Source organism: Gadus morhua, chromosome 13 (assembly GCF_902167405.1).
Source record: "Gadus morhua chromosome 13, gadMor3.0, whole genome shotgun sequence".
Classification (NCBI taxonomy): domain Eukaryota; kingdom Metazoa; phylum Chordata; class Actinopteri; order Gadiformes; family Gadidae; genus Gadus; species Gadus morhua.
The window spans coordinates 26900215-26912279 of NC_044060.1; the positions used below are offsets into that span (position 1 = coordinate 26900215).

The 12065-nt window shown below is 40.9% G+C and overlaps 1 long non-coding RNA gene and 8 other non-coding genes across 9 annotated transcripts; 1 reads left to right on the top strand and 8 right to left on the bottom strand.

The window, feature by feature from the left end:
- Window positions 1-133: 133 nt before the first annotated feature.
- Window positions 134-207, bottom strand: trnat-ugu (transfer RNA threonine (anticodon UGU)). The gene has a single exon. It is a non-coding gene; the product is annotated as a tRNA-Thr (tRNA).
- A 598-nt stretch (window positions 208-805) lies between these two features.
- On the bottom strand, window positions 806-877 carry trnaa-cgc (transfer RNA alanine (anticodon CGC)). Its single transcript has one exon. It is a non-coding gene; the product is annotated as a tRNA-Ala (tRNA).
- Window positions 878-1742: 865 nt separating this feature from the next.
- Window positions 1743-1814, bottom strand: trnaa-ugc (transfer RNA alanine (anticodon UGC)). The gene has a single exon. It is a non-coding gene; the product is annotated as a tRNA-Ala (tRNA).
- Window positions 1815-2131: 317 nt separating this feature from the next.
- On the bottom strand, window positions 2132-2213 carry trnas-aga (transfer RNA serine (anticodon AGA)). The gene has a single exon. It is a non-coding gene; the product is annotated as a tRNA-Ser (tRNA).
- Window positions 2214-2651: 438 nt separating this feature from the next.
- Window positions 2652-2725, bottom strand: trnat-ugu (transfer RNA threonine (anticodon UGU)). Its single transcript has one exon. It is a non-coding gene; the product is annotated as a tRNA-Thr (tRNA).
- A 598-nt stretch (window positions 2726-3323) lies between these two features.
- trnaa-cgc (transfer RNA alanine (anticodon CGC)) lies at window positions 3324-3395 on the bottom strand. The gene has a single exon. It is a non-coding gene; the product is annotated as a tRNA-Ala (tRNA).
- A 3284-nt stretch (window positions 3396-6679) lies between these two features.
- Window positions 6680-7973, top strand: LOC115556986 (uncharacterized). The gene is made up of 2 exons (XR_003979150.1): window positions 6680-7178; window positions 7428-7973. It is a non-coding gene; the product is annotated as an uncharacterized LOC115556986 (long non-coding RNA).
- A 3544-nt stretch (window positions 7974-11517) lies between these two features.
- On the bottom strand, window positions 11518-11589 carry trnaa-ugc (transfer RNA alanine (anticodon UGC)). The gene has a single exon. It is a non-coding gene; the product is annotated as a tRNA-Ala (tRNA).
- A 314-nt stretch (window positions 11590-11903) lies between these two features.
- Window positions 11904-11985, bottom strand: trnas-aga (transfer RNA serine (anticodon AGA)). Its single transcript has one exon. It is a non-coding gene; the product is annotated as a tRNA-Ser (tRNA).
- Window positions 11986-12065: the final 80 nt, after the last annotated feature.

Below are 12065 nucleotides of genomic sequence, written 5' to 3' on the forward strand. Positions count from 1 at the left end.
TTTATAGAGAATTTGGCTTGCCTGCCGCCGCTGTCATTGATGGAAAGTCTATTGCATTGATGGATTGCAAGTTTACAACTGCAAGAAACACTTTTATCACATCTACACCAGATGATGCTGTTGCAAAAAGTGTAGGTACTGCTGGGAGTTGAACCCAGGGTCTCCAGTTTACAAGACAGGCGCTTTCACCAGCTAAGCCACAGTACCCCTAATGTTTTGTTTACTTGATACACCAATGAAAAAGGTCTCATGTAGCGTGGCCCGATCATGTGTTAAGCTATCAGAACTGGCGGCTAAAGGAATTCCAATTGAGTAGGTTACTTACATTATACAACTTACTGATGTGATTAGAACACTGCCCCTTCTGTGAACTAGACAGTCACTATGACAGTCCCAGCCACAGCACCCCTCTCAGTTCAGGAGAAATGCTTCAGCAAATGATTGGGAAGACAACGAAAGAGGTCTGCAGTAACATGACATATTTCTGTTGATCCTTTAAACAGTCCCTTAAACATACACTGATTAACCTGTACAGTTGACAGCAGGATTCGAACCTGTGCGGGGAGACCCCAATGGATTTCTACTCCATCACCTTAACCACACAGTTTCGACATTTCAATTCTCTATTATGTTCAAACATTAGCATTCTGCAACATTTTTGGTAGGTAAAGCATTGCGTGACCTCATTTTGTTTAATGATTCATTACACAGTAACATTCAGCAATGTTTCGTGATCGGATCATTTTTGACTTCTACCTTATAAATGGGATTCATTCATAATCATCGCATCACCTACACTACAATTTGGAGATGTCGGGGATTGAACCCGGGACCGCATACATGCGAAGCATGCGCTCTACCACTGAGCTACATCCCCTTTTTATGATGATCCGTACATCTCTACTATCAATACCCGAAGCTTTGCTTAATGATACAGCCAATCAATAGGTTGACTTGCACTAGGCCATCCTAAGAGATGAAGATATTTGGCCTGCCTGCTAAAAGCATAGGTGGTAAACTGGTGTGGCAGATTTCAATCATGGAGCGGGGGATCCAATGGATTTCTAGTGCATCAGCTTAACCGCTTGGTCAGGACAATGGTGCTTAACGACCTCAAGTCTATCAGTTGTTCGAACAGTAACAGACTGCAACGCTTGAGGCTGTGGGATCAAATTGTGAAATAGTCCTACACCCTTGACCACAGCTTGCTTTGATCACATCTTAGTGATCGGACCTCAGCACTCCTACATGAGAAGCTTTACAGATGAGCCGAAAACAGATTACTTCAATTGTTCATGTGGCAACCGATACATGAAAGTTTGCTTAACGATACAAGAGGGGAAATCGGTTATTGACTGGCAGTACGGTATCATAGAGAGAGAAGTAGTCTGCGTACAGATATCTGAACTGGCCAACGCTTGTCGGCAGGCCTGAATCTTCGTCGTGACGCAATAATGTTTTTCTCTTCTGTGGCTGTCAACACTTAGTGCATAAACGTACCGTACTCATATCAATGTGTTGACCGGCACTAGCTTTTGAGCGCACACTAGCTTTTGAGCGCACAAAAGCGTGCGCATTTGAAATCGCACGCACTGATTAACCTGTATCGTTGACGACAACACAGTTTCAATTCTCTCACTTGTTTCGAACATTAGCAATCGGCAACATCTTTGGTAGGTTAAGCATTACGTGACCTCATTTGATTAAAATAGCACACACCTGACTTTTCTAGGGCAATAAAATGGAGATGCCGGGGATTGAACCCGGGGCCTCATACATGCAAAGCATGCGCTCTACCACTGAGCTACATCCCCTTACTGCCTAATAATTTACATTTTAAACCTGCTTCGGAAAACACCAAGGGTTTTCTCGTCCATGGCATTCAGCACTTGGACCTGACAACACTAGTCTTCGGATGTATCAGACCTTTAAATATTAACATTTTATATTTGGAGAACATGTTGTCAAATAACATCGAATGCTAAGTGCCTGTCCAGATAATGCCGGATTTTATATATGGCGCCTTCTACATGCTGAGATTCACATATTTGCACTGATTTCATGCAGTTTCACCGTAATATGAGTATGTGTTGGCTAAATGAGGGAATGATCGATCGTATTCAGATAGAACCGTTGTCGGCAGGATTCAAACCTGCGCGGGGAGACCACAATGGATTTCTAGTCCATCGCCTTAACCACTCGGCCACGACAACACACTTTTAGATTCCCAAGTCTGTGGCTTCTTGGAACAGGAAGAGTCTGGAACACTTAGGGTAGGTTAAGCCTTGCTTGATCTAATTTTGAAGTAGTCTTCAAATTGACTGAAGCTAGCTTTGATCACATCTTGGAGATGGCAGGCATTGAACCTCAGGCCTTCTACATGAGAAGCATACGCTTTGCCATTGAGAGAAGTCCCCTGTGTTACTTCAATTGTACATCTGTAAAACCGATTCCTGAAGCTTTGCTTAACGATAGAAGGGACAAATAGGTCATCAGTTGACACTAGGGTATCATACATTTTATAGAGAATTTGGCTTGCCTGCCGCCGCTGTCATTGATGGAAAGTCTATTGCATTGATGGATTGCAAGTTTACAACTGCAAGAAACACATTTATCACATCTACACCAGATGATGCTGTTGCAAAAAGTGTAGGTACTGCTGGGAGTTGAACCCAGGATCTCCAGTTTACAAGACAGGCGCTTTCACCAGCTAAGCCACAGTACCCCTAATGTTTTGTTTACTTGATACACCAATGAAAAAGGTCTCATGTAGCGTGGCACGATCATGTGTTAAGCTATCAGAACTGGCGGCTAAAGGAATTCCAATTGAGTAGGTTACTTACATTATACAACTTACTGATGTGATTAGAACACTGCCCCTTCTGTGAACTAGACAGTCACTATGACAGTCCCAGCCACAGCACCCCTCTCAGTTCAGGAGAAATGCTTCAGCAAATGATTGGGAAGACAACGAAAGAGGTCTGCAGTAACATGACATATTTCTGTTGATCCTTTAAACAGTCCCTTAAACATACACTGATTAACCTGTACAGTTGACAGCAGGATTCGAACCTGTGCGGGGAGACCCCAATGGATTTCTACTCCATCACCTTAACCACACAGTTTCGACATTTCAATTCTCTATTATGTTCAAACATTAGCATTCTGCAACATTTTTGGTAGGTAAAGCATTGCGTGACCTCATTTTGTTTAATGATTCATTACACAGTAACATTCAGCAATGTTTCGTGATCGGATCATTTTTGACTTCTACCTTATAATAGGGAATCATTCATAATCATCGCATCACCTACACTACAATTTGGAGATGCCGGGGATTGAACCCGGGACCTCATACATGCGAAGCATGCGCTCTACCACTGAGCTACATCCCCTTTTTATAATAATCAGTACATCTCTACTATCAATACCCGAAGCTTTGCTTAATGATACAGCCAATCAATAGGTTGACTTGCACTAGGCCATCCTAAGAGATGAAGATATTTGGCCTGCCTGCTAAAAGCAGAGGTGGTAAACTGGTGTGGCAGATTTCAATCATGGAGCGGGGGATCCAATGGATTTCTAGTGCATCAGCTTAACCGCTTGGCCAGGACAATGGTGCTTATCGACCTCAAGTCTATCAGTTGTTCGAACAGTAACAGACTGCAACGCTTGAGGCTGTGGGATCAAATTGTGAAATAGTCCTACACCCTTGACCACAGCTTCCTTTTTTTTTTTTTTTTTTTATACTTTATTTTTCGTTTTATATATGTGAACAACAAACAAGCAAACAAACAAACAAAAGAGGGCTAGGACATGACAGTACACACATTTGGAAGCCGGTACAAAAAAGAAAAGCATAGGTGCAATACACAATACAAATATTTCTCACATTGGAATGGAGTGAAATAGAATCAGGAGTCTTTATGTTTGTAGCGATCCCATTTTTTCCAATACTCCTCTCCTTTATCCTTTTGAAGCCGCAGCACAAAAGTCAAATTCTCCATTGCCTGGATAGAGTTTATAATGTTTGTTAAGTGTCTCATGGTAGGAGGATTCTTCTGGAGCCAGCATTTAGTAATTGCTTTTTTACTTGCAACCATGAAAATCTTCAGGAGGTAAGGTAAATTAGGGGACTTTATTGTTTTCAGAAAAAAGTGGCGGATCTGTAAGTAACGATAAAAATCTTCTTTACCCAACTCATAAGATTGACGCAAATCCTCAAAAGATTTTAGGTTTCCGTTCTTTATTATCCTACAGAAGGAGGTGATTCCTCGCTTAGTCCATTGTTTGTACCTATGGTCCTGTAAAGCTGGAGGGAAGTGTGGATGGAATACAGGCCAGCTCAACACTCCAATTTCTCTACAGAGCTGATATTTCTTTACTACATCTGACCACATTTTCAGAGAGAAACTAGTACAATGATTATGTAGCTGGTGAACATCATTAAACCTGCCAGGGCAACCCAGAACTGACTGGATAGGTATTTCAATTAAAGATAGCTCAATATCTTTCCACCTAGCTTCATAAGATGGGTTACACCAACATACAAGATACCTCAGCTGAGCTGACAGATAGTAATCTTTAAGACAAGGCAGGGCCATGCCACCCCTCTCCCCCGGCTGTTGTAATGTTGAGTATCTCACCCTTGGTCGTTTATTGTTCCAAATAAATCTTGAAAAATGTTTATCGCACTCTCTGAATTGTTTTGCAGGAATCTCTATTGGAAGTGCTGAAAATAAGTACAATAATCTTAGGAGAATATTCATTTTGATTGTCCGAATTTTACTGCCGAGGTCGAGGGGGAGCAAGCTCCACCTGCCCAGATCATCATATATTTCCTTATTTATCTGTTTATAATTAACATCATATAATTGTGAAAGGTCTTTTGTCAGTGAGACACCAAGATATTTAAGTTGTGATTGGTGCCAATTAAATTGGTGCCTGTCCATCAATTGCTTTGAGGGCGTAAAATGAAAGGTCAAGACTTGGGTTTTTTGTACATTCAGTGTATAACCAGAATATTGCCCATACGTTCCCAGGATGTTCATAAGCAATGGGATACCAGATTCAGGATTTTTAATTGTGACAAGGACGTCGTCCGCATATAGAAAGATTTTGTTCTCTACACTTCCCACATCTATACCCTCCAGAGCAGTCTCTTCTCTGATAGCCTGGGCAAGGGGCTCGATAAAAAAATTAAAAAGTAGTGGACTTAATGGGCAACCTTGCCTACATCCTCGTTGTAGCATTATTTGATTCGAAAGACTCCCATTAACTTTTATCCTCGCTGTTGGGGAGGAGTACAGCATTCTTATGCATTGTATAAATGAATCACTAAAACCAAATCTTTCCATAACTTGAAATAAGAAATCCCATCCTACCGAATCAAATGCCTTCTCGGCATCAAGGCTGAGAAGGACTGCGCTTGATGTTCCTTTTGTAATTTGATTAATAATGTTTAGGGCTCTTCTAATATTATCGTGTGTTTGCATATTACTTATAAAATCTGTTTGGTCCTCATTTATCAAGGAAGGCATTATTGTGTTTAATCTTTTAGCCAATATAGCTGCGTACAGTTTATAGTCTATGTTTAAGACACTTATTGGTCTATACCCTTTGCAGTCCATTTTGTCTTTTCCCTCCTTTGGTATTACTGAAATAAATGCCTCGCTCCAAGATGGCGGGAGAGCCCCACCCCTGAGAGTGTAGTTGAAAGAAGCCTTCAGTAAAGGAACCAAGAGTTTTTTCATGCACTTATACCACTCCGGAGGAAATCCGTCACAGCCTGGTGATTTATTGGCTCTAAGATTTGAGATTCCATTATCTATTTCCTCAGTTGAGATTTCACAAATTAACTCCTCGTTTTGGTTTTTACCTATTGAGGGGAGATCTAAAGAAGAGAGAAATGTTTGAATTGTAAGTCTGTCTGATTTGTCTGGCTGTGTATATAGTAATCTGTAATATTTTTCAAATGCACTCTGAATTTCCTCTAATTTAGTAGTTACCTTATTTGTGATAGGATCCCTAATTTTGTGAATTGAGTTTTCTGCTTGCTGTTTTCTAATTCTCCATGCAAGCATTTTAGATGCTTTAGGCCCTGCCTCATAATATCGCTGTTTCAAAAATTTCATTTTTTTTTCAATTTCCTCACTAAGAATTTTGTCTATCTCCTGCTTAACAGGCCTCATTTGCTCACGTAAAGAGGGGTCGTTGTTAGTAGTATGAAGTTGCTCAAGATTTTTTAATTGCTTCTGCAAGTCTGACAGCTTTTTATCTCTGATCTTTTTTAGCCTAGCACACTTAGCGATGATTTTTCCTCTAAGAAATGCTTTTGCTGCATCCCATAGAATTGCAGGACTGACTTCTCCATTATCATTATGTTCTAAATAGGTTTCTACTTCCTTGGCCATTTCAGTTTTAAATGAATTACTATTTAATAAACCAGTATTCAGCCTCCATAAAGTAGTTTTAGGATTTCTATCTAAAGTAAATTTCAAAGTTAAACCTGAGTGATCAGAAATATCTCTCTGTCCAATTGTGCAATCTTTCACCTTATGGAAATCTCTGCTAAATATGAAGATATAATCGATTCTAGAGTATATATTATGCCTTGCAGAGTAAAAGGTAAAATCACTATCGTGTTTGTGTAAATATCTCCAAATATCTATTAGCAGGGGCGCTGCCTGGCGGGGAAAAGTGGTACTGATTCTAAGGGCCCAGCCCAACGCAGCACGGCCCACGGCCCGCGGATGGCAATTAATAATATAATATTAATATTCTTGCCTTTTTTTTTTTTTTTAAATGTCTCATTACAAAGAAATGGTAATTGGAAATAAACGTATTAAACTCACAACTGTCGATTTCCATAACGTTTTCGTTAGTTAATTAACATATTGTCATTTGGCCTTCCCCCTGAGCTCTTGCGAAATGGTTCAGCCGCAACGCACGATGCGTTGAATCGAACAGCATCCGAAATGTGAGATGCTGGCACTGGCAGCAGGTGTACAGAGCGGCTGGGCTGGCTGAGGTCAGGTCTTAACCACATGATGGTGAGCTGGTGGTGACAGCTACAGAAATGAAGTCAGGTTGGCAAAAACTGAAGGAAAGACGGGAGAAAGAGGAGAGGGCCAAAAGAGGCAGGCAACTGGTCACTCAATTATTCGCCAATAAAGAAGGTATGCTCACTCAATGACCTTGCGTTTTCAAACTCTATCAAATGGTAGGCTAACAAGCAGAATTCTTGGATTAGCCTCCAAGAGAGCATGCTAGTTAGCATAGTTTTCTATTTAAAAACTCCACCTTTATTGTCACAGCGAACAAACGGCAAATGTGGACGAACGACCGTGATAAACTAGTCTTTTAATACAAAATATTTTTTTCAAAAGAACCTAACGTGTCTTAAATATGTGCATTTTCAACTTCAGGAGGAGGACTAGATCCGCCCACGGCCACCACGACTGGATTCCATTTCGGAGAAGGAGGTAAGCAACATTAGTTTGGTAGGATGTTAGTTGCTTTAGGATGAAAGTTTTGAATGAGGGTGCCTTCTAGGCTAGATCATATTTCAGTATTTAACGGTCAGTCGTTAGGTTCGAGAAAACAGAATGTTTTTCTTTCTTTTACTGTAACTCTTGTTACTTGTATATTTTTATTGATGTCTACAATGTGGATCCATTGATATTGTATGCAATTGCACTGTAAATTATGTTCTTTGTTTACATTTTGATTGTTACTTGGAGCTATTTTTTGCACTTTAGACTTCAGCAATTAAACTTTTTATTCATGAACAGTGTAAATTGAGATTTTTTTTCATATTGTTTGAAGCTGAAGTGTAAATATTTGTGTTGATGTCAAGCAATTGTAATGTTAATTCAGTTCCTATAAGAGTCTATCTTTTTAATGTATCTTTTTTATGTACTATTTATGGAATTTGAAATTGTACTTGCATAATAAATATGTGTTTAAAGTAAGCAGAAACGGTGGATTTTTTTGCAGTGCATCATGTCTTCTGAAAAGACTATTGCAGTTATACAAGGTATGAAATTGTGAGTACTCTTATGGTTTCTTGGGGCTCTGGCTGTGAAGCATCCACAGGCTTATGCTGCCATGTACTGGTTTAACATTGTAATGTACTCTCAATTACAAAGCAAGGTCACTAACTACATGAATGGGTAATCAATAATCAAACTGACAATTGTAGTACAGTTTCAAGCTGCTTACAGACAATTTTAGCATAACAATCAAATTTCTGTATTTGTGAATCTGTACACACAGCTTTATTTTCAACACAAAATTCCATTGGATTTCCATAGGTATTTGTGTTGTGTGGAAAACAGTGTGTTTGGATTTGCTGAAAAGTTGATGTGTTGAAACCAAACTGGGTCAAGTCCAATTTTAGCATGAGAGAAGGACATTGTTGTAAAATTGTGTTTAAGCAGCTATTGGACAATATGTATAAGACTGCTGCCTAAAAGACAGTAGGCTATAAATACTTAGTTTATTACTTGAATTACATGATGTCACTAACTGAATGAAATACGTTTAATAAGTAAGTTCATACCCTTATTTAAAGTCACACAAACCCATACTCCATGAAGGGGCAACGAAAAGTCTAACTGAAGTGCTATTGTGATGCTGGGCCATGTTTACCAAAACAGTCGATAGATGTTGGGGGGGGCCCAAAATTAGAATCTTTCATAGGGCCCAAAATTCCTGGCAGCGCCCCTGTCTATTAGTCCAAGGTCTTGCAGAATTTTATTTATTTGTTTTTCTAAGAGATTCTTTCTTCTCACTCGATTTGTTGTGTCTAATTTAGGATTAAGAAGTAAATTAAAGTCCCCTGCACATAGACATGTGCCACATGTTTCTGCAGCAATGAGGTTAAATACCTCCCTGAAGAAAGAGATGCTGCTACCAGGGGGTGCATATACGTTACACAGAGTAACTTCTTCCTGCTCTATTTTTCCCCTGACTAGAACAAATCTACCCTCTTTGTCTTTATGTTCTGCGATCAATTCAAAACAAACAGAATTCGGAATAAGAATGGCTACTCCCCTTTTCTTTCCTGTCCTGTGTGAGGAGAAAAAGGTATTTCTAAATCCAATTTTCTTAAATTTCTCATGTTCTATAGCAGACAGATGCGTTTCCTGCAGAAAAACTATATTAATTTTTTCTCGTTTCAACTTTGCAACTATTTTGCTCCTTTTGATGGGATTGTTTATGCCATTCACATTCCAAGACTGTATATTATAATACTGCATTCACATTAGTCACCATAAACATGTTTTCTTGTACCTTTAAGAATTCAGTCAAAGCCCTCACAACACAAACAACACAAGATATAACATTCACTGAACATGTGATAAACTTACAGAACAGGTCTTCCATTTCGGAGGTTCTCTTGAAACCTCTTTAGGTTGAGGGGGGAATGCCACTAAGTGGGGCCCCTCAGCAAACTTAGGAAATAAAATATGAGAAAAAAAAACACTGAAAAAAGTGGTGGCCTATTATGAAGGTCAGCTGCATCGAACCACTGCTATAATAACTTGTATTTAAGGGAGGTCACAGGTTCCACATGAGTCTTTACTGTGCCTTTATGTTTATAGCTTATTTAGCTTATTGTAACATTAAATGAAGGTATTGATTGCTTAAGAACCATGAACTTAGATAGATTAACATATCTCTATGAGGAAGGGGCAGAGAAAATTACTCATCCATTATTATGGCATGCTGGCTGGCCTCTGAAACACCTTCAGCTTCTCGCGTGCGCTCTCCTGACAGTTATGCGCGTTCCCTTCTCGCCGAGTCCCTGCTGTACTCCACGGTAGAAGTTTGTTGATGGTCTCCACGGTGATGTCTTTGGATCTTCTTAACGATAGCGGACCCACTGTGAATCCACGTCTCTTTAAATCCTCCGCGGCATCCTCGGCGTTGCTTTACGTGACCGTGCCTGAATCGAAGTGCACGCGCATCCTCGTCAGCGGAGTTTGGAAGCGGATCCTTTTTTCTTTGAGCACTTTTTTGATGGGAGTGTACTCTTTCCTCCTCTGCTGTACATTCTCGGCGTAATCGTGGTCAAAGTACACTCGCTTTTCTTGAACACAGATGGGTTTCTTCCATGCAGCGAGGAGGATTTTCTCCTTAATATTAAACTGTAGGAACCGTAGCACTGTAGAGCGCGGGGGCGCGCCCGCAGGTGGCTGTGGGCCGAGCGACCTGTGTGCTCTCTCAATTCCCAGACTCCCCTCTCCGCGGAGGCCCACGTTGTCCCCCAGTTCAGTCAGAATCATATGTTCCACATAACGTAGCATAGAAGAGCCCTCTGCGTTTTCGGGGATGCCATAAATCCTTATGTTGTTACGCCTTGAGCGCCCTTCCAAGTCCGTTATCTTCTCCTGGAGAAACTTTTGATTATCAAGCAGTTGGATAAGAGTGTCTTTAATGCCAATGTCCCATTTCTCCTTCCCTGTCATGTTCTTCTCAATTTCTCCCAGTCGTTCCGCCACCTCCTCTATTTTGCCGGTAGCGGCACTCACTTGTTGGTTAATTTCGGTAGTCAGCTCGTTCAGTTGCTTTTTCATGTCTTCTTTAAAGCTTGTTCTTACTTGCGACAGTTCTTTTTTCATTTCTGATTTAAGATCCCGCATTCTAGCGGCTACCACCTCACTCACCACTCTCCTCATGGAGCTGAGTGTGGCAGGTGCAGTCTCATCCTCCGTGTCGTCGCCATTTTCACTGCGAGTTTCGCTACTGCTAGCATTGCCGTTGTTTCGAGTTTCTCGGTCGGTTTGACTCTGAGACCTGGCTCCCTCCTTTTTCTTTTTACCCCCACCAATCATTCTTTGAGTTTAACTCACTTTAGCCGTGTTAAGAACTTGAATTACGGGGTATTATTTATGTCGATGCAGGAGCTCCTTTCTATGCTGCCATTCTAGTTGCCGGGCCACCGGAAGTCCCACCACAGCTTGCTTTGATCACATCTTAGTGATCGGACCTCAGCACTCCTACATGAGAAGCTTTACAGATGAGCCGAAAACAGATTACTTCAATTGTACGTGTGGCAACCGATACATGAAAGTTTGCTTAACGATACAAGAGGGGAAATCGGTTATCGACTGGCAGTACGGTATCATACATTTCTTAGAGAAGTAGTCTGCGTACAGATAGCAGAACTGGCCAACGCTTGTCGGCAGGCCTGAATCTTCGTCGTGACGCAACAATGTTTTTCTCTTCTGTGGCTGTCAACACTTAGTGCATAAACGTACCGTACTCATATCAATGTGTTGACCGGCACTAGCTTTTGAGCGCACACTAGCTTTTGAGCGCACAAGCGCACAAAAGCGTGCGCATTTGAAATCGCACGCACTGATTAACCTGTATCGTTGACGACAACACAATTTCAATTCTCTCACTTGTTTCGAACATTAGCAATCGGCAACATCTTTGGTAGGTTAAGCATTACGTGACCTCATTTGATTAAAATAGCACACACCTGACTTTTCTAGGGCAATAAAATGGAGATGCCGGGGATTGAACCCGGGGCCTCATACATGCAAAGCATGCTCTCTACCACTGAGCTACATCCCCTCAGCTCAAGAATATTCATTTTAAGCCTGCTTCGGAACACACCAAGGGTTTTCTCGTCCATGGCATTCAGCACCTGGACCTGACAACACTAGTCTTCGGATCTATCAGACCTTTAAATATTAACATTTTATGTTTGGAGAACATGTTGTCAAAAAATATCGAATGCTAAGTGCCTTTCCAGATAATGCCAGATTTTAAATATGGCGCCTTCTACATGCTTAGATTAACATATTTGCACTGATTCATGCAGTTTCACCGTAATATGAGCATGTGTTGGCTAAATAAGGGAATGATTGATCGTATTCAGATAGAACCGTTGTCGGCAGGATTCGAACCTGCGCGGGGAGACCCCAATGGATTTCTAGTCCATCGCCTTAACCACTCGGCCACGACAACACACTGTACATTCCCAAGTCTGTGGCTTTTTGGAACAGGAAGAGTCTGGAACACTTAGGGTAGGTTAAGCCTTGCTTGAT